At 57.2% G+C, this 24,708-nt stretch overlaps 3 non-coding genes across 3 annotated transcripts in view; all 3 read left to right on the plus strand.

Annotated features, from left to right (window-relative positions):
* Positions 1-1,293: 1,293 nt before the first annotated feature.
* On the plus strand, positions 1,294-1,447 carry LOC127865378 (5.8S ribosomal RNA). The gene has a single exon (XR_008042628.1). It is a non-coding gene; the product is annotated as a 5.8S ribosomal RNA (ribosomal RNA).
* Positions 1,448-6,860: 5,413 nt separating this feature from the next.
* LOC127865384 (small subunit ribosomal RNA) lies at positions 6,861-8,698 on the plus strand. Its single transcript, XR_008042632.1, has one exon. It is a non-coding gene; the product is annotated as a small subunit ribosomal RNA (ribosomal RNA).
* A 15,626-nt stretch (positions 8,699-24,324) lies between these two features.
* LOC127865383 (small subunit ribosomal RNA) overlaps positions 24,325-24,708 on the plus strand; it is a 1,832-nt gene continuing 1,448 nt past the window's right edge. The window contains exon 1 of the ribosomal RNA XR_008042631.1: positions 24,325-24,708. This exon is cut by the window's right edge and continues 1,448 nt beyond it. This is a non-coding gene — a ribosomal RNA (small subunit ribosomal RNA).

Raw genomic sequence — 24,708 nt, forward strand, 5'->3', positions numbered from 1 at the left:
GATGCCAACTGTCGATCCGCGGTGGTTGCTTAAATGACCCCGCGGGCAGACCCCGGGAAACCGAAGTATCTGGGTTCCGGGGGGAGTATGGTTGCAAAGCTGAAACTTAAAGGAATTGACGGAAGGGCACCACCAGGAGTGGAGCCTGTGGCTTAATTTGACTCAACACGGGGAACCTCACCCGGCCCGGACACTGCGAGGATTGACAGATTGAGAGCTCTTTCTTGATTCGGTGGGTGGTGGTGCATGGCCGTTCTTAGTTGGTGGAGCACGGTCTCGCGAACAAAGTCCAATAACAAACGAGACTCTGGCCTGGTATATAGCTCGGGCGTCTGCCGCTGCGCCCGTGTAGAGCTTCTTAGAGGGACTAGTGGCGTTTAGCCACGCGAGATTGAGCAATAACAGGTCTGTGATGCCCGTATATGTTCGGGGCCGCACATGCGCTACACTGAATGGATCAGCGCGCGTCTTGCTTGGCCCGAGAGGGTCAGGAAATCCGTTGAACCCCATTCGTGGTAGGGATTGGGGCTTGCAATTGGTCCCCATGAACGAGGAATTCCTAGTAAGCGCGAGTCATCAGTTCGCGTTGATTACGTCCCTGCCCTTTGTACACACCGCCCGTCGCTACTACCGATCGCTCCAGTCAACGAGCTCTTCGGACTGGACCCTTGGGCCGGCTTCGCGGCCGGCTCTCGGTGCGCCGAGAAGATGCGCAAGTTGACCGGGGTAGAGGTCGTAAAAATCGTAACAAGTTATCCGTAGGTGAACCTTCGGATGGATCATTACCGAGACCCTAGTGTTCGCATACTCAGGCGAACGATGGTACTCGAAACCACCGGCCAGTCTCGCTAGCGCGGTCCCGGTAACGCGGGGACCTGCGCTGCGGCGACGAAGCCGACAAAGTCGAGCGTGCGGCCGAGGGTACTGGCTGCCGCCCGCAATACTAGCCCACGTTGATGGCGGCGGCGTGTTCCCACAAGCTGGAAAACGCCGGGGCGAAATGCGAACGGACGTGGAATCCGCCTTAGCGTCCGGACTGTGGGGTACCTAGTGGGCTCGCAACCCCAAGACCAGCGAGACCGCTTGCTCGGTTGTCTCGCGAGGTTCAAAGAGCGGCGACGTAGAGTCGCTGTCGCCCCGATTGTTGTTCCCAAACACTCGGTCTAGACCAGTAGTGTGTCTACTGGTCACCCTAGAACGCAAGTCTTCGCTCGCCCTGCACGGCGTCGAAGCGCGGGCCTCTGGCTGCCTCACGGCGGCCGCGAGTCGACCCGTCAATGTGCAGACAAAAACAACTCGATGCGGTGGATCACTCGGCTCGTGCGTCGATGAAGAGCGCAGCCAGCTGCGTGAATTAATGTGAATTGCAGGACACATTGAACATCTACATCTTTAACGCACATTGCGGCCCCGGCTATCTGCCGGGGCCTTGCCTGTCCGAGGGTCGGCTAAACGTACTCCCGCGCGATCCGTGTCCTCGCAGTCCCGCAGCAGCTGGGGACTCGGACACCACGAAGCCGGGGTCTGACGTGTCGCACTGGCTTTCGCAGCCGGTCCGTCCGTCTCGAGACCATAGCGTGTGGCGGTCTCGGCGCTAGCGTGCACTCGCGAAGCGGCGTGACGACAGGGCTCGATGGGCCTCTTGTCTCCCGCAGCCGAAAGGCGACCTTCGCGCACGCTGCCCAGCCACGAAACCTGTACAACCTTTCATTGCGAAGGCGCGCGTACATACCCTTACCGGCCTCGGATCTGACGAGATTACCCGCTGAACTTAAGCATATCAGTAAGCGGAGGAAAAGAAACTAACGAGGATTCCCTCAGTAACGGCGAGTGAAGCGGGAAGAGCCCAGCACCGAATCCCCGGCTCAGACGGGCCGCGGGAAATGTGGTGTATAGGCGGCCGATTGGCGTCTCCGACCGGTCTTCGAGTCGTGAGACAGGTAAGTTTTACCCTACTGTTGACACAGAGTCGTCGCAATGGTAATCCTGCTCAGTACGAGAGGAACCACAGGTTCAGACATTTAGTTAAGACCTTCGACTAGGAGATTTGTCCGCATTCAGACGGGCATTTCTCCCGTATGTCGATCGATGCTGGTCTCGCAGTAATGTCCCTGGTAGGCATGCTACAGCGCGTCAATCCCTAATGTGGCTTCCTGGGAACAGCAGGGAACGGTCCTAAGCCCGTCAAACACAGAAGGGGGAGTCAAGCCGCTGTACTTCTTAATAATAATTAATATATCTTAAAAACATGTGACATTTCCTGAAGCTTTTTCTCCGCCTGTTTTAGGTCAGCCACCGTTGGCTTCCTGACTGCCTGAATCGGCAACACTAACGTCTTCGTTCCGTCTTTAAGCAGCAGCAGCTTAAGCAGTCTTTGCTTGCACAGCTTCGAGGAATGATCATGTTCCTCTATCCATCTCTTTTTCAATATCTGAAATATAATAGCAATAAATTAAATACATTAAAGTACATACGTCGTCATACTTGGTGTTGAGTGTGCCACTTTCTGACGCTTGTAAGCGCTAAACAGACCGTTCCCTGCGTTCCTTCTTTCACTCTCTAATGTGGCTTCCTGTGAACATTTTCGCAGGAAACGGTCCAAAGCCCGTGAAAACACAGATGGGAGAGATCACAAAAAAGCTCACGACGTGCTGGGTATCTATCTCGCATGAAAAACCACACGTACGGACTCCGTCAAAGTGGAACAACTCCACCTGGCGCATGACGGAGCCGCTAATCGTGCTGATGGCCTATTGGACTTGTACATTTTCGCTCGCATTTCGGACGTTTTCAGCGTCAATAATAAACCAAGTCGGGACCCCGTGTCCCTGGCTTTGCGGACCATCTCTCGCAGCCGGGGTCTCGTAGGGCGGCCTCCGCTAGCGATCTCGTACGTGACTGGCGGGACCCCCTGGCCTTGCGGACCATCTCTCGCGGCCGGGGTCTCGGAAGGCGGCCTGGGCTAGCGGTCTCGTAAGCGGCTAGCGGGACCCCGTGTGCCTGGCCGCCGTGACTATTCCGAGGCAAGCGGGACTAGCTAGCGGGACCCCGTGTCCCTGGCCTTGCGGACCATCTCTCGCAGCCGGGGTCTCGGAAGGCGGTCTCGACTAGCGGGACCCTGTGTCCCTGGCCTTGCGGACCATCTCTCGCGGCCGGGGTCTCGGAAGGCGGCCTCCGCTTGCGGTCTCGTACGGGACTAGCGGGCATCCCTGGCCTTGCGGACCATTTCTCGCAGCCGGGGTCTCGGAAGGCGGCCTCCGCTTGCGGTCTCGCACGGGACTAGCGGGCATCCCTGGCCTTGCGGACCATCTCTCGCAGCCGGGGTCTCGTAGGGCGGCCTCCGCTTGCGGTCTCGTACGGGGCTAGCGGGACCCCGTGTGCTTGGCCGCCGTGACTATTCCGAGGCAAGCGGGACAAGCTAGCGGGACCCCGTGTCCCTGGCCTTGCGGACCATCTCTCGCGGCCGGGGTCTCGGAAGGCGGCCTCCGCTTGCGGTCTCGTACGGGACTAGCGGGACCCCGTGTCCCTGGCATTGCGGACCATCTCTCGCGGCCGGGGTCTCGGAAGGCGGTCTCGACTAGCGGGACCCCGTGTCCCTGGCCTTGCGGACCGTCTCTCGCGGCCGGGGTCTCGGAAGGCGGCCTCCGCTTGCGGTCTCGCACGGGACTAGCGGGCATCCCTGGCCTTGCGGACCATCTCTCGCAGCCGGGGTCTCGTAGGGCGGCCTCCGCTTGCGGTCTCGTACGGGGCTAGCGGGACCCCGTGTGCTTGGCCGCCGTGACTATTCCGAGGCAAGCGGGACTAGCTAGCGGGACCCCGTGTCCCTGGCCTTGCGGACCATCTCTCGCAGCCGGGGTCTCGGAAGGCGGTCTCGACTAGCGGGACCCCGTGTTCCTGGCCTTGCGGACCATCTCTCGCGGCCGGGGTCTCGGAAGGCGGCCTCCGCTTGCGAACTCGTACGGGACTAGCGGGCATCCCTGGCCTTGCGGACCATCTCTCGCAGCCGGGGTCTCGGAAGGCGGCCTCCGCTTGCGGTCTCGCACGGGACTAGCGGGCATCCCTGGCCTTGCGGACCATCTCTCGCAGCCGGGGTCTCGTAGGGCGGCCACCGCTTGCGGTCTCGTACGGGGCTAGCGGGACCCCGTGTGCCTGGCCGCCGTGACTATTCCGAGGCAAGCGGGACTAGCTAGCGGGACCCCGTGTCCCTGGCCTTGCGGACCATCTCTCGCAGCGGTCTCGGAAGGCGGTCTCGACTAGCGGGACCCCGTGTCCCTGGCCTTGCGGACCATCTCTCGCGGCCGGGGTCTCGGAAGGCGGCCTCGGCTTGCGGTCTCGTATGGGACTAGCGGGCCTCCCGTGTCCCTGGCCTTGCGGACCATCTCTCGCAGCCGGGGTCTCGGAAGGCGGTCTCGACTAGCGGGACCCCGTGTCCCTGGCCTTGCGGACCATCTCTCGCGGCCGGGGTCTCGGAAGGCGGCCTCGGCTTGCGGTCTCGTACGGGACTAGCGGGCCTCCCGTGTCCCTGGTCTTGCGGACCATCTCTCGCGGCCGGGGTCTCGGAAGGCGGCCTCGGCTTGCGGTCTCGTACGGGACTAGCGGGCCTCCCGTGTCCCTGGCCTTGCGGACCATCTCTCGCAGCGGGGGTCTCGGAAGGCGGTCTCGACTAGCGGGACCCCGTGTCCCTGGCCTTGCGGACCATCTCTCGCGGCCGGGGTCTCGGAAGGCGGCCTCGGCTTGCGGTCTCGTACGGGACTAGCGGGCCTCCCGTGTCCCTGGCCTTGCGGACCATCTCTCGCAGCCGGGGTCTCGGAAGGCGGCCTCGGCTTGCGGTCTCGTACGGGACTAGCGGGCCTCCCGTGTCCCTGGCCTTGCGGACCATCTCTCGCGGCCGGGGCATCGGAAGGTGGCCTCGGCTAGCGGGACCCCGTGTCCCTGGCCTTGCGGACCATCGCTCGCGGCCGGGGCATCGGAAGGCGGTCTCGGCTAGCGGTCTCGTACGGTACTAGCGGGACCTCGTGTCCCGCAAGATTCGCTGCGTATTTTACCGCAGCTGGCGGCGAAGAATCTGAGTGCCCGTGTTCCGAGACTTATTTGGACATAGAAATTTTCGACCGATTTCGGTTCGGTGAAAATTTTCTGCGTATTTTCCCGAAGCCGTCGACCTGAGATCTGAGATTTGGTCTTCCGAGACGGTCGATAGTACCGCTGGCAAGGTACAATAGGTAAAATGGAGTACCGCTGAGGACGAAAACATTCCTATATATATGGGAGAAAAAATTTTTTTGACTCTCGCGACTGGCCTACCCACTAGACGTGGTCTCCCCGTAGGCATTAGCGGACAGTCGCGGGACATCGGGCGCTTCCCTCGTCTCGTACGGCAGCGCGCTTAGACCGAGGTCTGCTAGGGCCACCCAAACCCTACGTAGTCGCTCGGTCCGGCCTCGAAGCAGGAGGCCACAATACGGCGCTAGCTAGCTACCCAGGCCTGGTCGGTAAAAACCCCACTAACGTGCGGGAACGACCTCGTCTCGTACGTGCGACAGCGCTCTTGGACCGAGGTCTGCTAGGGCCACCCAACCCCTACGTAGTCGCTCGGTCCGGCCTCGAAGCAGGAGGCGAGAATACGGCGCTAGCTAGCTACCCAGGCCTGGTCGGTAAAAACCCCACTAACGTGCGGGAACGACCTCGTCTCGTACGTGCGACAGCGCTCTTGGACCGAGGTCTGCTAGGGCCACCCAACCCTACGTAGTCGCTCGGTCCGGCCTCGAAGCAGGAGGCGAGAATACGGCGCTAGCTAGCTACCCAGGCCTGGTCGGTAAAAACCCCACTAACGTGCGGGAACGACCTCGTCTCGTACGTGCGACAGCGCTCTTGGACCGAGGTCTGCTAGGGCCACCCAAACCCTACGTAGTCGCTCGGTCCGGCCTCGAAGCAGGAGGCGAGAATACGGCGCTAGCTAGCTACCCAGGCCTGGTCGGCGAACCCCCTACCCTGCGGGGGCCACCTGCCCGTGGAGCGGCGAAGCAGCCAGCTTGGAAAAGGCAAGAATCTCGGCCGCCGAAGCGGCTCGCAGTGGTCCCGGCCGCATTCACACCCGGCCAGCGGGAAAAAATACCACAGGCCTGCCCTCGGTGGCGCGAACGGGGACTAGTGGACGAACTAGCAGTCGGTCCCGAGACGCTCGCAGTCGGTCTCGGCTTCCGTGCCCTCGATACGGAGAGCCTTGACGTGTCCTGCCAGCTCGGCGCGGTCTTTCAACCGAAGCCGGGCGGCGACCAGTCGAACGTAGTACGGGGGCGCTCGCTCGCAGCGGTTGCGGTGAATCGGCCGCGTCTCGCAGCTTGAGCTCGAAGCGTCCCCTGGGCTAACGTCTCTGCAATCGGTCGGCTGGCTGGTAGGCCGCGCGTGTTCCCCCAGCGGAACGAGAACGCGCAGCTGCCGAACGAAGCCTAGCCGGCCAGAGACGAGCCCAGTGCGAGAGAGTCGGATAGAGGCTCGCAAAGCGATTTCACGGGCGACTCGCGCGGGTAAGGCCGTGAACACGGTCTCGCGAACGTAGTCGCCCTAGGGGACGAACGAGAGCGGCTGGCCGCTGGCTCGCAGCTGCTGCCCAGGGCAGACTAGTGTCGGCAGGTGGACACGCACGGTAGTAGGCGAATCGAACGCGGGGGACGCCCCGCGATGCCGAGGCCGGTTCCGCCATACCAACGCCGGAAAGCCAGAAGCAGCAGCCGGTGAACTAGCACGCTAGCCGCCAGTCCCAGAAACACGTTTCGTCGTCGCTGCCCGAGCGAGAGCGCAAGCGAGCAGTTGCCGCTCTCGCAGGCGGGCGTGCGTAGGCGTACGTGTACAACAGTAGCTATCTGGTTGATCCTGCCAGTAGTCATATGCTTGTCTCAAAGACTAAGCCATGCATGTCCAAGTACACGCCTTCACACGGCGAGACTGCGAATGGCTCATTAAATCAGTTATGGTTCCTTAGATCGTACAATCCTACTTGGATAACTGTGGCAATTCTAGAGCTAATACATGCAACGAAGCTCCGACCCTCGCGGGGAAGAGCGCTTTTGTTAGCCCAGACCAACGCGGTCGCCGCAAGGCGGCCGCAACGCGTGGTGACTCTGGACAACTTTGTGCCGATCGCACGGCCTCGCGCCGGCGACGTATCTTTCAAGTGTCTGCCCTATCAACTGTCGATGGTACGTGCTATGCCTACCATGGTGATAACGGGTAACGGGGAATCAGGGTTCGGTTCCGGAGAGGGAGCATGAGACACGGCTACCACATCCAAGGAAGGCAGCAGGCGCGCAAATTACCCAATCCCGACACGGGGAGGTAGTGACGAAAAATAACAATGCGGGACTCTTTCGAGGCCCCGCAATTGGAATGTGCACACTTTAGATCCTTGAGCGAGGATCGATTGGAGGGCAAGTCTGGTGCCAGCAGCCGCGGTAATTCCAGCTCCAATAGCGTATATTAAAGTTGCTGCAGTTAAAAAGCTCGTAGTTGGATCTCGGGCACAGGCTTGCGGTACGTCTCGCGGCGGTCACCGCTCGTCCTGGCCTCCCGGCCGGCGTCACCGTCCCCTGGTGCTCTTGACCGAGTGTCTCGGGCGGCCGGCACGTTTACTTTGAAGAAATTAGAGTGCTTAGAGCAGGCCCTGGTCGCCTGTATAATTGTGCATGGAATAATGGAATAGGACCTCGGTTCTATCTGTTGGCTCTCGGAGCGCGAGGTAATGATTGATAGGGACTGACGGGGGCATCCGTATTGCGGCGCTAGAGGTGAAATTCTTGGACCGTCGCAAGACGAACGACAGCGAAAGCATTTGCCAAGCATGTTTTCATTAATCAAGAACGAAAGTCAGAGGCTCGAAGACGATCAGATACCGTCGTAGTTCTGACCATAAACGATGCCAACTGTCGATCCGCGGTGGTTTCTCAAATCCTTGACCCTGCGGGCAGACCCCGGGAAACCGAAGTATCTGGGTCCCGGGGGGAGTATGGTTGCAAAGCTGAAACTTAAAGGAATTGACGGAAGGGCACCACCAGGAGTGGAGCCTGTGGCTTAATTTGACTCAACACGGGGAACCTCACCCGGCCCGGACACTGCGAGGATTGACAGATTGAGAGCTCTTTCTTGATTCGGTGGGTGGTGGTGCATGGCCGTTCTTAGTTGGTGGAGCGATCTGTCTGGTTAATTCCGATAACGAACGAGACTCTGGCCTGCTAAATAGCTCGGGCGTCTGCCGCTGCGCCCGCGTAGAGCTTCTTAGAGGGACGACTGGCGTTTAGCCATGCGAGATTGAGCAATAACAGGTCTGTGATGCCCTTAGATGTTCGGGGCCGCACATGCGCTACACTGAATGGATCAGCGTGCGTCTTGCCTGGCCCGAGAGGGCCGGGAAATCAGTTGAACCCCATTCGTGCCAGGGATTGGGGCTTGCAATTGTTCCCCATGAACGAGGAATTCCTAGTAAGCGCGAGTCATCAGCTCGCGTTGATTACGTCCCTGCCCTTTGTACACACCGCCCGTCGCTACTACCGATCGCTCCAGTCAATGAGCTCTTCGGATTGGACCCTTGGGCCGGCTTCGCGGCCGGCTCTTGGTGCGCCGAGAAGATGCGCAAGTTGACCGGGGTAGAGGTCGTAAAAGTCGTAACAAGGTATCCGTAGGTGAACCTTCGGATGGATCATTACCGAGACCCTAGTGTTCGCATACTCAGGCGAACGATGGTACTCGAAACCACCGGCCAGTCTCGCTAGCGCGGTCCCGGTAACGCGGGGACCTGCGCTGCGGCGACGAAGCCGGCAAAGTCGAGCGTGCGGCCGAGGTACTGGCTGCCGCCCGCAATACTAGCCCACGTTGATGGCGGCGGCGTGTTCCGACAAGCTGGAAAACGCCGGGGCGAAATGCGAACGGACGTGGAATCCGCCTTAGCGTCCGAACTGTGGGGTACCTAGGGGGCTCGCAACCCCAAGACCAGCGAGACCGCTTGCTCGGTTGTCTCGCGAGGTTCAAAGAGCGGCGACGTAGAGTCGCTGTCGCCCCGATTGTTGTTCCCAAACACTCGGTCTAGACCAGTAGTGTGTCTACCGGTCACCCTAGAACGCAAGTCTTCGCTCGCCCTGCACGGCGTCGAAGCGCGGGCCTCTGGCAGCCTCACGGCAGCCGCGAGTCGACCCGTCAATGTGCAGACATGGCTATGTGCCTGTGCCTCGCATGTCCGAGTGTCGGTTAATATACGTACTCCCGAGCAATCAGTGTCTTCGCAGTCCTTCAGCTGGGGACTCGGACACCACGAAGCCGGGCTCTGACGCGTCGCACTGGCTTGGCCAGCCGGTCCGTCCGTCTCGAGACCATATATGTGGCGGTCTCGGCGCTAGCGTGCACTCGCGAAGCGGCGTGACGACAGGGCTCGATGGGCCTCTGGTTTCCCGCAGCCGAAAGGCGACCTTCGCGCACGCTGCCCAGCCACGAAACCTGTACCCTTTCTTTGCAAAGGCGTACATACTATAACCGACCTCGGATCAGACGAGATTACCCGCTGAACTTAAGCATATCAGTAAGCGGAGGAAAAGTGGGTCGGCTAAACGTACTCCCGAGCGATCAGTGTCTTCGCAGTCCTTCAGCTGGGGACTCGGACACCACGAAGCCGGGCTCTGACGCGTCGCACTGGCTTGGCCAGCCGGTCCGTCCGTCTTGAGACCATATATGTGGCGGTCTCGGCGCTAGCGTGCACTCGCGAAGCGGCGTGACGACAGGGCTCGATGGGCCTCTTGTTTCCCGCAGCCGAAAGGCGACCTTCGCGCACGCTGCCCAGCCACGAAACCTGTACCCTTTCCTTGCGAAGGCGTACATACCATAACCGACCTCGGATCAGACGAGATCACCCGCTGAACTTAAGCATATCAGTAAGCGGAGGAAAAGTGGGTCGGCTAAACGTACTCCCGAGCAATCAGTGTCTTCGCAGTCCTTCAGCTGGGGACTCGGACACCACGAAGCCGGGCTCTGACGCGTCGCACTGGCTTGGCCAGCCGGTCCGTCCGTCTTGAGACCATATATGTGGCGGTCTCGGCGCTAGCGTGCACTCACGAAGCGGCGTGACGACAGGGCTCGATGGGCCTCTTGTTTCCCGCAGCCGAAAGGCGACCTTCGCGCACGCTGCCCAGCCACGAAACCTGTACCCTTTCCTTGCGAAGGCGTACATACCATAACCGACCTCGGATCAGACGAGATTACCCGCTGAACTTAAGCATATCAGTAAGCGGAGGAAAAGTGGGTCGGCTAAACGTACTCCCGAGCAATCAGTGTCTTCGCAGTCCTTCAGCTGGGGACTCGGACACCACGAAGCCGGGCTCTGACGCGTCACACTGGCTTGGCCAGCCGGTCCGTCCGTCTTGAGACCATATATGTGGCGGTCTCGGCGCTAGCGTGCACTCGCGAAGCGGCGTGAGGACAGGGCTCGATGGGCCTCTTGTTTCCCGCAGCCGAAAGGCGACCTTCGCGTACGCTGCCCAGCCACGAATGGTTGTCTTTGCACTGCTATCGGTAAGCGGTACTGCAGTTTGGCACGCAGAAAGACAACAGTAGTCAATTAACTGAGTTGGGGCGGCCGAGGACATTGCTGCCGTAGACTCTGGCAAGGCTCCCGATTCCTAGTGTGAGGGACACATTTTTGCCCGCAATGCACTAGAAATGATGACGGGGTCGATTGTGCTCAGGCGAGGTTTTTGCTTTGGAGCAGAAAGCGGGTCACTTGCCTGGGCGAGTCAGCGTTAAGGTCAACGTTAAGGCTACCTGCCAGTTGATGACTGCTTGATCGTTATAACTAGTTTCTAGGGTCGTGGTACATGGTCGTTCGTAGTTCGAAAAAAGGAACTGGTAAATATACTCTGGCCTGGTAATAGCTCGGGATGGGCCCGTGTAGAGCTTCTTAGAACGAGTGGCGTTTAGCCACGAGAGATTGAGCAAATACAGGTCTGTGGGGACGAAAGAGAACGGATGCTTAATGGCAGAGACGTTGCAGGGCGGACACGCACGGCCTAGGCGAACGAACGCGGGTAGGGGACCCCGCTGTCCAGACCAGTCCGCATGGGAGGCCAACGGCGAAGCTGTAAAAGTTGAGCGAGTGGCCGAGGTAGGGATTAAAGGGTCAAAGTCAGTAAGAATACGGACCGTGAAAGCGCGGCCTATCGATCATTTTGACCAGTTGAGAAAATAAAGCAAGAGGTGTCGGGAGAGTTACCCTAGGGATAACGGGCTTGTGGCAGCAAAAGTGTATATAGCGACGCTGCGTTTTGATCATTCGATGTCGGCTTTTCTAATTGGGTTGTTCATCACAGAACAGAAAACTTGAGCTTGATTAAAACCAGGAGATTGGTCCAAATTTAGACGGGCACTTGTCCCGCATCATTGCGAAGCAGAACTCGCAAAACGTTGGACTGTTCACCCACTAACTGGGAACCTGAGCTGGGATTAGACCAGGGGCAGTTGTCCCTCATGACGGTGTGTATTATCGGTAAATGTGGTAGTAGATTCACTTTTGCGACAGGAGGCAGGTACATAGCTAGGCGGTCAAACTCGATAGACGCGTCTCGAGGCCTGGCGAAGACGAACGTCGGATGACGTCCCGACTAAGTCGTGTACTGGCTGCCAGTCGCCCCTTTACCGGTTTTAGACAACGACATGCAACAAAAATGAAGGATACCGATCTGACAAACGAGTCTAAGTCCAACAACAGTGGTCTAAACGCGGACCAACTACCTGGAGCGAAAACGTGCCCTGACAATCTGATGAACAATGCAAAGTCCCCTAGCAGTAGCGGGAGACTACGTAGGGGATTTCTTTCACGATTTTTGGACCCACAGAACCGCTGATCGTGACAGTTCGTTTGCGGCCTTAGCCGATTTCGCAGAGTCTTATGGCTAGTGCGACTGTCCCGCTGGTCGGTTTGGGTTGTATTTTAACTTCTCAAAACTGCCAACGCAGTGTTGTTTGACAGATTCATATAGCAGGTAGAGGTACCCTGTCTCCGAGGTGTCTTGCGGAGACGGTCCCGCTGATAATACGGCGCTCATTGGGGCGCATCGGTAACGCTCTGCTCATACGATGCTTTCCAGACCCACAGATCCGCTGATCGTGACAGTGCGTTTGCGGCCTTAGCCGATTTCGCAGAGTCTTATGGCTAGTGCGACTGTCCCGCTGGTCGGTTTGGGTTGTATTTTAACTTCTCAAAACTGCCAACGCAGTGTTGTTTGACAGATTCATATAGCAGGTAGAGGTACCCTGTCTCCGAGGTGTCTTGCGGAGACGGTCCCGCTGATAATACGGCGCTCATTGGGGCGCATCGGTAACGCTCTGCTCATACGATGCTTTCCAGACCCACAGATCCGCTGATCGTGACAGTGCGTTTGCGGCCTTAGCCGATTTCGCAGAGTCTTATGGCTAGTGCGACTGTCCCGCTGGTCGGTTTGGGTTGTATTTTAACTTCTCAAAACTGCCAACGCAGTGTTGTTTGACAGATTCATATAGCAGGTAGAGGTACCCTGTCTCCGAGGTGTCTTGCGGAGACGGTCCCGCTGATAATACGGCGCTCATTGGGGCGCATCGGTAACGCTCTGCTCATACGATGCTTTCCAGACCCACAGATCCGCTGATCGTGACAGTGCGTTTGCGGCCTTAGCCGATTTCGCAGAGTCTTATGGCTAGTGCGACTGTCTCGCTGGTCGGGTTGGGGTGTTTTTGGACTTTTTAAACGTTAAACGCATTGTTGTTTGACAGCTTCATATAGCTGTGAATACGGTCGAGTTAAGGTAAATTAAAGTCCAAAGTGCCCCAAGCCCGATCAGCGGGACCGTCAGGCGGTTCAGTTCGAGCGTTCGCGCTCCCCGAGCCCTGTCCAAAAGCATAAGAACATTTTCAATTTTGTTACGCATATATATATATGCCACCGTTCGATCCCGGCCGTTCATATGCGCCGTTTTAACTACCATTTCCTACATTGACAGAGACGGCTTCTACTAGTACTACTACTGCTACATCTTCTACTGCTACTATCCTGTCCGATTAGGAAAATAACAAGACGTTGGTGTATGTCTGAAATTTTGTTTTTATTCAAGTCTACGATGTAACAACAAATAATGTAAATATAACCAAAAATGACAAAACTGGTTGAAAATGAAGATAAATCATTATTAAACAACATATTACGCAGTCATTTGGGCGGGTTGTTTTAACAGTACAGATAAGACACACATCAAAGTGAAATCAATTATGCTCTTTCTTATGCTTCACAATATTTCGTATTTTCTCTCTTATTTGACGGTCCCTCAGCCGCAACAGGCGACCACATCGCTTCGCCTCGACTTTCTTCAGTGTGATTGTGCGTCCCGTTAGGAGTGACTCCGCGATATCCTCCGCAAAAAGATGTTCTATCTCCAACGTTTCTTCATGCGTAACCCTTACTCGTAACGGCTTCTTTTCGTGTGTGAGGGATGTCTTTTCCTCTTGTGAAATTTCGACCTCACACTCCGTGTCCGTCGCATGGGAGGCCCCGGGTAGGTAGTTGTCTGGGTTCGCTGCAGTATGGGAGGCGGTTGCACATCTCTGAATTTCATCTGTCGTACCCCCAGTCTCCATCCCCTCCGATATTGCCGACTCGGACACCGGGTCCGTATCCGACGCTTGTGCGGCCCCGTGTTCGTCAGTACTCGACGTGAATGGGAGATCCTCGGGTAGAACGGACGTCTCCGGGTTTGGTGCAGTCGACGAGGCTGTGGAAGGGCCCGGACATAACCGGTGTCTATTAGACAGCGGAACATCAGGGCGGTTTGGCATTTGCGGGGCGGTGGCGGATGCGTTGGCCGGCATCAAGGCATGTTTAAACCAGCTGTAGGTGTTCTGCGACTGTTCCCTGCAGAAGAAAAATATGTGATATGTTATTGCAATAGTACACAATATACCAATCGTTATTATTCATTGGTAAACATTCACGCATCTGAAGAATTGTTAATACAAATGATGTAATAAATCACAGCAACTTACAACTGCTCGAATGGCGCGTAGTGCCGGTCCGCCGTTGACGTGGTGTGTTTCAGAAAGTCTGCAATTTCATGCGCCCGTTGACGGTCCGCCATCCTTCCGAGCATGGTAATCCGCTTCCGGTTAGAAGTGAGGGAGAAGCGGTAAGCTGGATACAGGTCTGCCATGCCCGATCTGAAGAATTATTGCATGTATTTGTTAAGCAAGTATCAATCGTTTATATGTAGCGGTATATATTTCAATAATAAGTTTATATATGAAAAACACCAAATATTGCGCACAAACTCTGACACTTACTTTCTCCACGCGACTTGTACCCAGTGGTTGATGTTTGACTGCTGCACTGTGCCCACGCCGTTCTTAAAGCGGCCAAAAACCAGCTGGTTCGCCGTCTCCAACTTCGTAAGGCCCTCAAAGTACTGTGACCTAACGGTGGACACGTAAATTTCCAATAGCCGGAAAGTATGGACGTCCATGTGAAGGAATCCATACCTTCCGTACGTGGAGGTCTTGTGCACGTCGAGGTTGATCGACATCGATTTACCGTCATTAAAAGAAGTCGCCCGATCTACGTGCCGCATCTGAAATTTCAAATAGAAATGCTTGTATACATTTGTCGATCAATATACCACAGCCTATTTGCAATTAAATATCTTTTAAAATCAATTCAAAGCTTATGTAAATTACGTACCCTCAGGTTTGAGAACTCGCCGGTGCGTGACCCGTTCGACAAGGCAATCATCAGGACGAGAACCCCGCGTATGTCTTTCAGGGTGTTACCCGGTGATCTTTCAAAATTATCGATCGTCTCCAGAACGTAAGCGCTCTCTCGGTAGTGCTTCTCCAGCTCTATGTCGGTCGGCATTTGGGAGCTCTCCTCCACTCTTCTAACCACCTCCCAACGCTTGGCGTCATGGTTCGTCGATGTGAGACAGCCCGTTAGAAGACTCAAGGCCTGAAAAACACAGTTGAATAAGTAGCTGTAATACACATGTGCATAAATTTCAGAAATAAACTAAAACTAATAATTATACTATCCACTTTTGACACTTACATGATCCACCTTGCTTTCGTTAGCGTGGCCCTCACATTTGCACCATTTAAGGAACGCCATGCAGATGAATATTGCGGAGCGTACAGTTCCCGGCTTGTGCGCACATGTCAAGTACTTGTCGTGCACCTCAATGTGGTTTTCCCATTCCAGGACCGCATTAACGTCCGATCCCTCAGTGTAACCACAGAGAGCCAGGAAGCGGTTCGCCTTCATTGCCGACTCTTTGGCTCGGCTGTCCTTTACTGATCCCCCCGGCCGGCTTTTTAGGAAATTGGCATACTTGTCAACGATGGAGACTGGAACAAATATAATTGGAAGTTATTATTTGCTTTATTAAGGAAATGCGGAGTGTTCACGCGGTTAAGTTCATTTCATTGCAGATGCATATCATAACTTACAATTCCTGCGGCCAAACATAACCCTGGCGTTCGGAGTCAGCCCGAGACAGTGCTCCCTAGTGAGGAAGGGACATTCTCCCGCGCTGTCCGGGTCGTCATTCTCAACGATTCGCGGGTCTATTTCGCTCGCTTCATCAATGCCCGGGTCGTTATATTCAACGCTTTCGATGGCACTGGGAGCGTCGTTGGAGCTCGAGTGTGTTTCCACGGGCTTACTCTTCTGAACCTATAAGTGTATCATACAATTGAAATGCAAACGTTACAAGTTCGCGTGTTTCAGTGTCGTTTCATATGCTGATCAACATCTGTTAGTAATATACACAATTTACTTAATTGGCTTTTAATTTAACAAACATCAAATAGACAATACGCATATAAATTATAGTACTTAACTTCTTGAAATCGCTAAGTAGCTTCGAGTAATTCTCGGCGCTTCTGTCAATGTTGTGCACATCAAGTAGATGCTGCGTGCGGTTTACGACACATACATCGCAACAAGGGCATCTATGGTATTTTTTTTTCCGAGCCCGGCTCTTGCCACTTTGGGCCCGCGCTTCGGACAGGAGCGCCCTAAGCGGATTGCCGGAGAGCTGATGTTTACGCCTGACGTGGTCTGTAACACGTTTATACACTTTTTTGACCCCATCCGCCAGGCACAACGGACAGGGTCTCGGAATAGGTCTTTTAACTTTTGCCATCTGAAAATTGAGTTTGCAATATGTACGAATTTAACAATAAATAATACACGCTAAGCATATAAATAAACAATGAAATAAATATCATTCGAACCAATGTATTATATATAATTCTATCATACACTATTATATATTATTATAATAAAATATAATAAAATATAAAAATAATATAAAGTATAAAGTATAAAGAAATAAACTATTTACCTTGGATTTATTTTATGCTCACAGTTGTTAAACGCTCGTGACTGCGGAAATTTTGATCAGAACCGAAGATATAAAGTAGACACTACATAACATTACGTAACATTACGTAACCCCCGCTGCTTTCTCTGGCGGCTTATCAATCGAGTCGAGCCGAACAAAGGATTAACCAATTGACCCCCAACCGTGTTTTCAGGACTACCGAGCGCGTATCTGTATCTGCGCGTTTCGAATGCATATTTAAAAAGGGATGTATATACTGATTATTTTTAAACAAGGAAAGTCGCAAAATGAAAAGTCCAGGACATTTTTAAAAACTCTATCTAAAATGAACAAAATAACTTCGAATAGTTCTAAGTTTATATATATATATATATATATATATATATATATATATATATATATATATATATATATATATATATATATATATATATATATATATATATATAAATACATAAATATATATAAGAGAGAGAGAGAGAGAACCGTGGCAACAGATGCTTTCGCCGAAAGCACGGACGTTTGTGAGAGCATCCGACGAAAATTTCAAAGTCCCAAACCAACCCATCCCGACGGTCCCGCTGATCGAGGTGGTGTCCTTTTGGACTTTGCCCCTCTCGTTAGGGTTATAGTTAGGGTAAGTAACCCTAATTAGGTCACCGTACACCCCCGGGGGCCCCGGGGGTGGAGGAGCGCGAACGCTCTTATTCGACTCGCCCGACGGTCCCGCTGATCGAGGTGGTGTCCTTTTGGACTTAGCTCGTCACGTTACGGTTATCGTTAGGGTTAGTAACCCTAATTAGGTCACCGTAGACCCCCGGGCCCCGGGGGTGGGGGAGCGCGAACGCTCTTTTTCGACTCGGCCGACGGTCCCGCTGATCGAGGTGGTGTTCTTTTGGACATAGCCCGTCCCGTTAGGGTTATCGTTAGGGTTAGTAACCCTAATTAGGGTTATTTACCCTAATTAGGTCACCGTAGACCCCCGGGCCCCGGGGGTGGGGGAGCGCGAACGCTCTCATTCGACGCGCCCTACTGTCCCGCTGATGGAGCTGGTGTCCTCTTGGACTCTGCCCGTCCCGTTAGGGTTATATACCCTAAAAATACCCCAAATTAGGGTTATTTTCCCTACCCTGACCTACTTTAATCTGACCCCCGGGCCGTCCCGGGGGTCGAAGAGCGCCGACGACGGGTCCAGTCGATAGACGGGTCCAAGCCCCGAGTCGGCGGCCTGGTTTCGGCCGAGCATCTCCCCAGGGGGCGACGCAATCGCGGTTTTTGTGAATTTAGGCCCTATAGTACCGCTGAGGACGAAAACATTCCTATATATATGGGGGAAATATTTAAAAGTTTGGACTTAGAGCATTTTCAATGAAAATGGACTTAGAGCATTTTCAACGCATATTTCGGCTCGGAGGCTTTCGCGAGACGTACGGTCTCGGAGAGCGGTCTCGGAGCGCCTGTTTCTCGGCCGACTGACGCTTCTAAGGCCTGAAACGACGTACCGAGCCGAAACACCCCCATCGACGGCCTAGCTGGGAGGCCGCCGTGACTATTCCGAGGCAAGCTGGACTAGCTAGCGGGACCCCGTGTCCCTGGCCTTGCGGACCATCTCTCGCGGCCGGGGTCTCGGAAGGCGGCCTGGGCTAGCGGTCTCGTACGGGACTAGCTGGCCTCCCGTGTCCCTGGCCTTGCGGACCATCTCTCGCGGCCGGGGTCTCGGAAGGCGGCCTGGGCTAGCGGTCTCGTAAGGGACTAGCGGGACCTCGTGTCCCGCAAGATTCGCTGCGTATTTTACCGCAGCTGGCGGCGAAGAATCTGAGTGCCCGTGTTCCGAGACTTATTTGGACATAGAAATTTTCGACCGATTTCGGTTCGGTGAAAATTTTCTGCGTATTTTCCCGAAGCCGTCGACCTGAGATCTGAGATTTGGTCTTCCGAGACGGGGCCTCCCGTGTCCCTGGCCTTGCGGACCATCTCTCGCGGCCGGGGTCTCGGAAGGCGGCCTGGGCTAGCGGTCTCGTACGGGACTAGCGGGCCTCCCGTGTCCCTGGCCTTGCGGACCATCTCTCGCAGCGGGGGTCTCGGAAGGCGGTCTCGACTAGCGGGACCCCGTGTCCCTGGCCTTGCGGACCATCTCTCGCGGCCGGGGTCTCGGAAGGCGGCCTGGGCTAGCGGTCTCGTACGGGACTAGCGGGCCTCCCGTGTCCCTGGCCTTGCGGACGATCTCTCGCGGCCGGGGTCTCGGAAGGCGGCCTGGGCTGGCGGTCTCGTACGGGACTAGCGGGCCTCCCGTGTCCCTGGCCTTGCGGACGATCTCTCGCGGCCGGGGTCTCGGAAGGCGGCCTGGGCTGGCGGTCTCGTACGGGACTAGCGGGCCTCCCGTGTCCCTGGCCTTGCGGACGATCTCTCGCGGCCGGGGTCTCGGAAGGCGGCCTGGGCTGGCGGTCTCGTACGGGACTAGCGGGCCTCCCGTGTCCCTGGCCTTGCGGACGATCTCTCGCGGCCGGGGTCTCGGAAGGCGGCCTGGGCTGGCGGTCTCGTACGGGACTAGCGGGCCTCCCGTGTCCGTGGCCTTGCGGACCATCTCTCGCGGCCGGGGTCTCCGAAGGCGGCCTGGGCTTTTGCGTTTACGAGGGGGTCGATGGTGCCGCTGGCAAGGTACTATAGGTAAAATGGAGTACCGCTAAGGACGAAAACATTCCTATATATATGGTGGAAATATTTAAAGATTGGACTTAGAGCATTTTCAATGAAAATGGACTTAGAGCATTTTCAACGCATATTTCGGCTCGGAGGCTTTCGCGAGACGTACGGTCTCGGAGAGCGGTCTCGGAGCGCCTGTTTCTCGGCCGACTGACGCTTCTAAGGCCTGAAACGACGTACCGAGCCGAAACACCCCCATCGACGGCCTAGCTGGGAGGCCGCCGTGACTATTCCGAGGCAAGCTGGACTAGCTAGCGGGACCCCGTGTCCCTGTCCCCCGTGGCCTGGGCTAGCGGTCTCGTACGGGACTAGCGGGCCTCCCGTGTCCCTGGCCTTGCGGACCATATCTCGCGGCCGGGGTCTCGGAAGGCGGCCTGGGCTAGCGGTCTCGTAAGGGACTAGCGGGACCTCGTGTCCCGCAAGATTCGCTGCGTATTTTACCGCAGCTGGCGGCGAAGAATCTGAGTGCCCGTGTTCCGAGACTTATTTGGACATAGAAATTTTCGACCGATTTCGGTTCGGTGAAAATTTTCTGCGTATTTTCCCGAAGCCGTCGACCTGAGATCTGAGATCTGGTCTTCCGAGACGGGGCCTCCCGTGTCCCTGGCCTTGCGGACCATCTCTCGCGGCCGGGGTCTCGGAAGGCGGCCTGGGCTAGCGGTCTCGTACGGGACTAGCGGGCCTCCCGTGTCCCTGGCCTTGCGGACCATATCTCGCGGCCGGGGTCTCGGAAGGCGGCCTGGGCTAGCGGTCTCGTAAGGGACTAGCGGGACCTCGTGTCCCGCAAGATTCGCTGCGTATTTTACCGCAGCTGGCGGCGAAGAATCTGAGTGCCCGTGTTCCGAGACTTATTTGGACATAGAAATTTTCGACCGATTTCGGTTCGGTGAAAATTTTCTGCGTATTTTCCCGAAGCCGTCGACCTGAGATCTGAGATCTGGTCTTCCGAGACGGGGCCTCCCGTGTCCCTGGCCTTGCGGACCATCTCTCGCGGCCGGGGTCTCGGAAGGCGGCCTGGGCTAGCGGTCTCGTACGGGACTAGCGGGCCTCCCGTGTCCCTGGCCTTGCGGACCATCTCTCGCAGCGGGGGTCTCGGAAGGCGGTCTCGACTAGCGGGACCCCGTGTCCCTGGCCTTGCGGACCATCTCTCGCGGCCGGGGTCTCGGAAGGCGGCCTGGGCTAGCGGTCTCGTACGGGACTAGCGGGCCTCCCGTGTCCCTGGCCTTGCGGACCATCTCTCGCGGCCGGGGTCTCGGAAGGCGGCCTGGGCTAGCGGTCTCGTACGGGACTAGCGGGCCTCCCGTGTCCCTGGTCTTGCGGACCATATCTCGCGGCCGGGGTCTCGGAAGGCGGCCTGGGCTAGCGGTCTCGTAAGGGACTAGCGGGACCTCGTGTCCCGCAAGATTCGCTGCGTATTTTACCGCAGCTGGCGGCGAAGAATCTGAGTGCCCGTGTTCCGAGACTTATTTGGACATAGAAATTTTCGACCGATTTCGGTTCGGTGAAAATTTTCTGCGTATTTTCCCGAAGCCGTCGACCTGAGATCTGAGATTTGGTCTTCCGAGACGGGGCCTCCCGTGTCCCTGGCCTTGCGGACCATCTCTCGCGGCCGGGGTCTCGGAAGGCGGCCTGGGCTAGCGGTCTCGTACGGGACTAGCGGGCCTCCCGTGTCCCTGGCCTTGCGGACCATCTCTCGCAGCGGGGGTCTCGGAAGGCGGTCTCGACTAGCGGGACCCCGTGTCCCTGGCCTTGCGGACCATCTCTCGCGGCCGGGGTCTCGGAAGGCGGCCTGGGCTAGCGGTCTCGTACGGGACTAGCGGGCCTCCCGTGTCCCTGGCCTTGCGGACGATCTCTCGCGGCCGGGGTCTCGGAAGGCGGCCTGGGCTGGCGGTCTCGTACGGGACTAGCGGGCCTCCCGTGTCCCTGGCCTTGCGGACGATCTCTCGCGGCCGGGGTCTCGGAAGGCGGCCTGGGCTGGCGGTCTCGTACGGGACTAGCGGGCCTCCCGTGTCCCTGGCCTTGCGGACCATCTCTCGCGGCCGGGGTCTCCGAAGGCGGCCTGGGCTTTTGCGTTTACGAGGGGGTCGATGGTGCCGCTGGCAAGGTACTATAGGTAAAATGGAGTACCGCTAAGGACGAAAACATTCCTATATATATGGTGGAAATATTTAAAGATTGGACTTAGAGCATTTTCAATGAAAATGGACTTAGAGCATTTTCAACGCATATTTCGGCTCGGAGGCTTTCGCGAGACGTACGGTCTCGGAGAGCGGTCTCGGAGCGCCTGTTTCTCGGCCGACTGACGCTTCTAAGGCCTGAAACGACGTACCGAGCCGAAACACCCCCATCGACGGCCTAGCTGGGAGGCCGCCGTGACTATTCCGAGGCAAGCTGGACTAGCTAGCGGGACCCCGTGTCCCTGTCCCCCGTGGCCTGGGCTAGCGGTCTCGTACGGGACTAGCGGGCCTCCCGTGTCCCTGGCCTTGCGGACCATATCTCGCGGCCGGGGTCTCGGAAGGCGGCCTGGGCTAGCGGTCTCGTAAGGGACTAGCGGGACCTCGTGTCCCGCAAGATTCGCTGCGTATTTTACCGCAGCTGGCGGCGAAGAATCTGAGTGCCCGTGTTCCGAGACTTATTTGGACATAGAAATTTTCGACCGATTTCGGTTCGGTGAAAATTTTCTGCGTATTTTCCCGAAGCCGTCGACCTGAGATCTGAGATCTGGTCTTCCGAGACGGGGCCTCCCGTGTCCCTGGCCTTGCGGACCATCTCTCGCGGCCGGGGTCTCGGAAGGCGGCCTGGGCTAGCGGTCTCGTACGGGACTAGCGGGCCTCCCGTGTCCCTGGCCTTGCGGACCATCTCTCGCGGCCGGGGTCTCGGAAGGCGGCCTGGGCTAGCGGTCTCGTACGGGACTAGCGGGCCTCCCGTGTCCCTGGCCTTGCGGACCATCTCTCGCGGCCGGGGTCTCGGAAGGCGGCCTGGGCTAGCGGTCTCGTAAGGGACTAGCGGGACCTCGTGTCCCGCAAGATTCGCTGCGTATTTTACCGCAGCTGGCGGCGAAGAATCTGAGTGCCCGTGTTCCGAGACTTATTTGGACATAGAAATTTTCGACCGATTTCGGTTCGGTGAAAATTTTCTGCGTATTTTCCCGAAGCCGTCGACCTAAGATCTGAGATCTGGTCTTCCGAGACGGGGCCTCCCGTGTCCCTGGCCTTGCGGACCATCTCTCGCGGCCGGGGTCTCGGAAGGCGGCCTGGGCTAGCGGTCTCGTACGGGACTAGCGGGCCTCCCGTGTCCCTGGCCTTGCGGACCATATCTCGCGGCCGGGGTCTCGGAAGGCGGCCTGGGCTAGCGGTCTCGTAAGGGACTAGCGGGACCTCGTGTCCCGCAAGATTCGCTGCGTATTTTACCGCAGCTGGCGGCGAAGAATCTGAGTGCCCGTGTTCCGAGACTTATATGGACATAGAAATTTTCGACCGATTTCGGTTCGGTGAAAATTTTCTGCGTATTTTCCCGAAGCCGTCGACCTGAGATCTGAGATTTGGTCTTCCGAGACGGTCGATAGTACCGCTGGCAAGGTACAATAGGTAAAATGGAGTACCGCTGAGGACGAAAACATTCCTATATATATGGGAGAAAAAAATTTTTTGACTCTCGCGACTGGCCTACCCACTAGACGTGGTCTCCCCGTAGGCATTAGCGGACAGTCGCGGGACATCGGGCGCTTCCCTCGTCTCGTACGGCAGCGCGCTTAGACCGAGGTCTGCTAGGGCCACCCAAACCCTACGTAGTCGCTCGGTCCGGCCTCGAAGCAGGAGGCCACAATGCGGCGCTAGCTAGCTACCCAGGCCTGGTCGGTAAAAACCCCACTAACGTGCGGGAACGACCTCGTCTCGTACGTGCGACAGCGCTCTTGGACCGAGGTCTGCTAGGGCCACCCAACCCCTACGTAGTCGCTCGGTCCGGCCTCGAAGCAGGAGGCGAGAATACGGCGCTAGCTAGCTACCCAGGCCTGGTCGGTAAAAACCCCACTAACGTGCGGGAACGACCTCGTCTCGTACGTGCGACAGCGCTCTTGGACCGAGGTCTGCTAGGGCCACCCAACCCTACGTAGTCGCTCGGTCCGGCCTCGAAGCAGGAGGCGAGAATACGGCGCTAGCTAGCTACCCAGGCCTGGTCGGTAAAAACCCCACTAACGTGCGGGAACGACCTCGTCTCGTACGTGCGACAGCGCTCTTGGACCGAGGTCTGCTAGGGCCACCCAAACCCTACGTAGTCGCTCGGTCCGGCCTCGAAGCAGGAGGCGAGAATACGGCGCTAGCTAGCTACCCAGGCCTGGTCGGCGAACCCCCTACCCTGCGGGGGCCACCTGCCCGTGGAGCGGCGAAGCAGCCAGCTTGGAAAAGGCAAGAATCTCGGCCGCCGAAGCGGCTCGCAGTGGTCCCGGCCGCATTCACACCCGGCCAGCGGGAAAAATACCACAGGCCTGCCCTCGGTGGCGCGAACGGGGACTAGTGGACGAACTAGCAGTCGGTCCCGAGACGCTCGCAGTCGGTCTCGGCTTCCGTGCCCTCGATACGGAGAGCCTTGACGTGTCCTGCCAGCTCGGCGCGGTCTTTCAACCGAAGCCGGGCGGCGACCAGTCGAACGTAGTACGGGAGCGCTCGCTCGCAGCGGTTGCGGTGAATCGGCCGCGTCTCGCAGCTTGAGCTCGAAGCGTGCCCTGGGCTTACGTCTCTGCAATCGGTCGGCTGGCTGGTAGGCCGCGCGTGTTCCCCCAGCGGAACGAGAACGCGCAGCTGCCGAACGAAGCCTAGCCGGCCAGAGACGAGCCCAGTGCGAGAGAGTCGGATAGAGGCTCGCAAAGCGATTTCACGGGCGACTCGCGCGGGTAAGGCCGTGAACACGGTCTCGCGAACGTAGTCGCCCTAGGGGACGAACGAGAGCGGCTGGCCGCTGGCTCGCAGCTGCTGCCCAGGGCAGACTAGTGTCGGCAGGTGGACACGCACGGTAGTAGGCGAATCGAACGCGGGGGACGCCCCGCGATGCCGAGGCCGGTTCCGCCATACCAACGCCGGAAAGCCCGAAGCAGCAGCCGGTGAACTAGCACGCTAGCCGCCAGTCCCAGAAACACGTTTCGTCGTCGCAGCAGCCCGAGCGAGAGCGCAAGCGAGCAGTTGCCGCTCTCGCAGGCGGGCGTGCGCACGCGTACGTATACAACAGTAGCTATCTGGTTGATCCTGCCAGTAGTCATATGCTTGTCTCAAAGACTAAGCCATGCATGTCCAAGTACACGCCTTCACACGGCGAGACTGCGAATGGCTCATTAAATCAGTTATGGTTCCTTAGATCGTACAATCCTACTTGGATAACTGTGGCAATTCTAGAGCTAATACATGCAACGAAGCTCCGACCCTCGCGGGGAAGAGCGCTTTTGTTAGCCCAGACCAACGCGGTCGCCGCAAGGCGGCCGCAACGCGTGGTGACTCTGGACAACTTTGTGCCGATCGCACGGCCTCGCGCCGGCGACGTATCTTTCAAGTGTCTGCCCTATCAACTGTCGATGGTACGTGCTATGCCTACCATGGTGATAACGGGTAACGGGGAATCA

The sequence above is a fragment of the Dreissena polymorpha genome, chromosome 1 (assembly GCF_020536995.1).
Source record: "Dreissena polymorpha isolate Duluth1 chromosome 1, UMN_Dpol_1.0, whole genome shotgun sequence".
NCBI lineage: Eukaryota > Metazoa > Mollusca > Bivalvia > Myida > Dreissenidae > Dreissena > Dreissena polymorpha.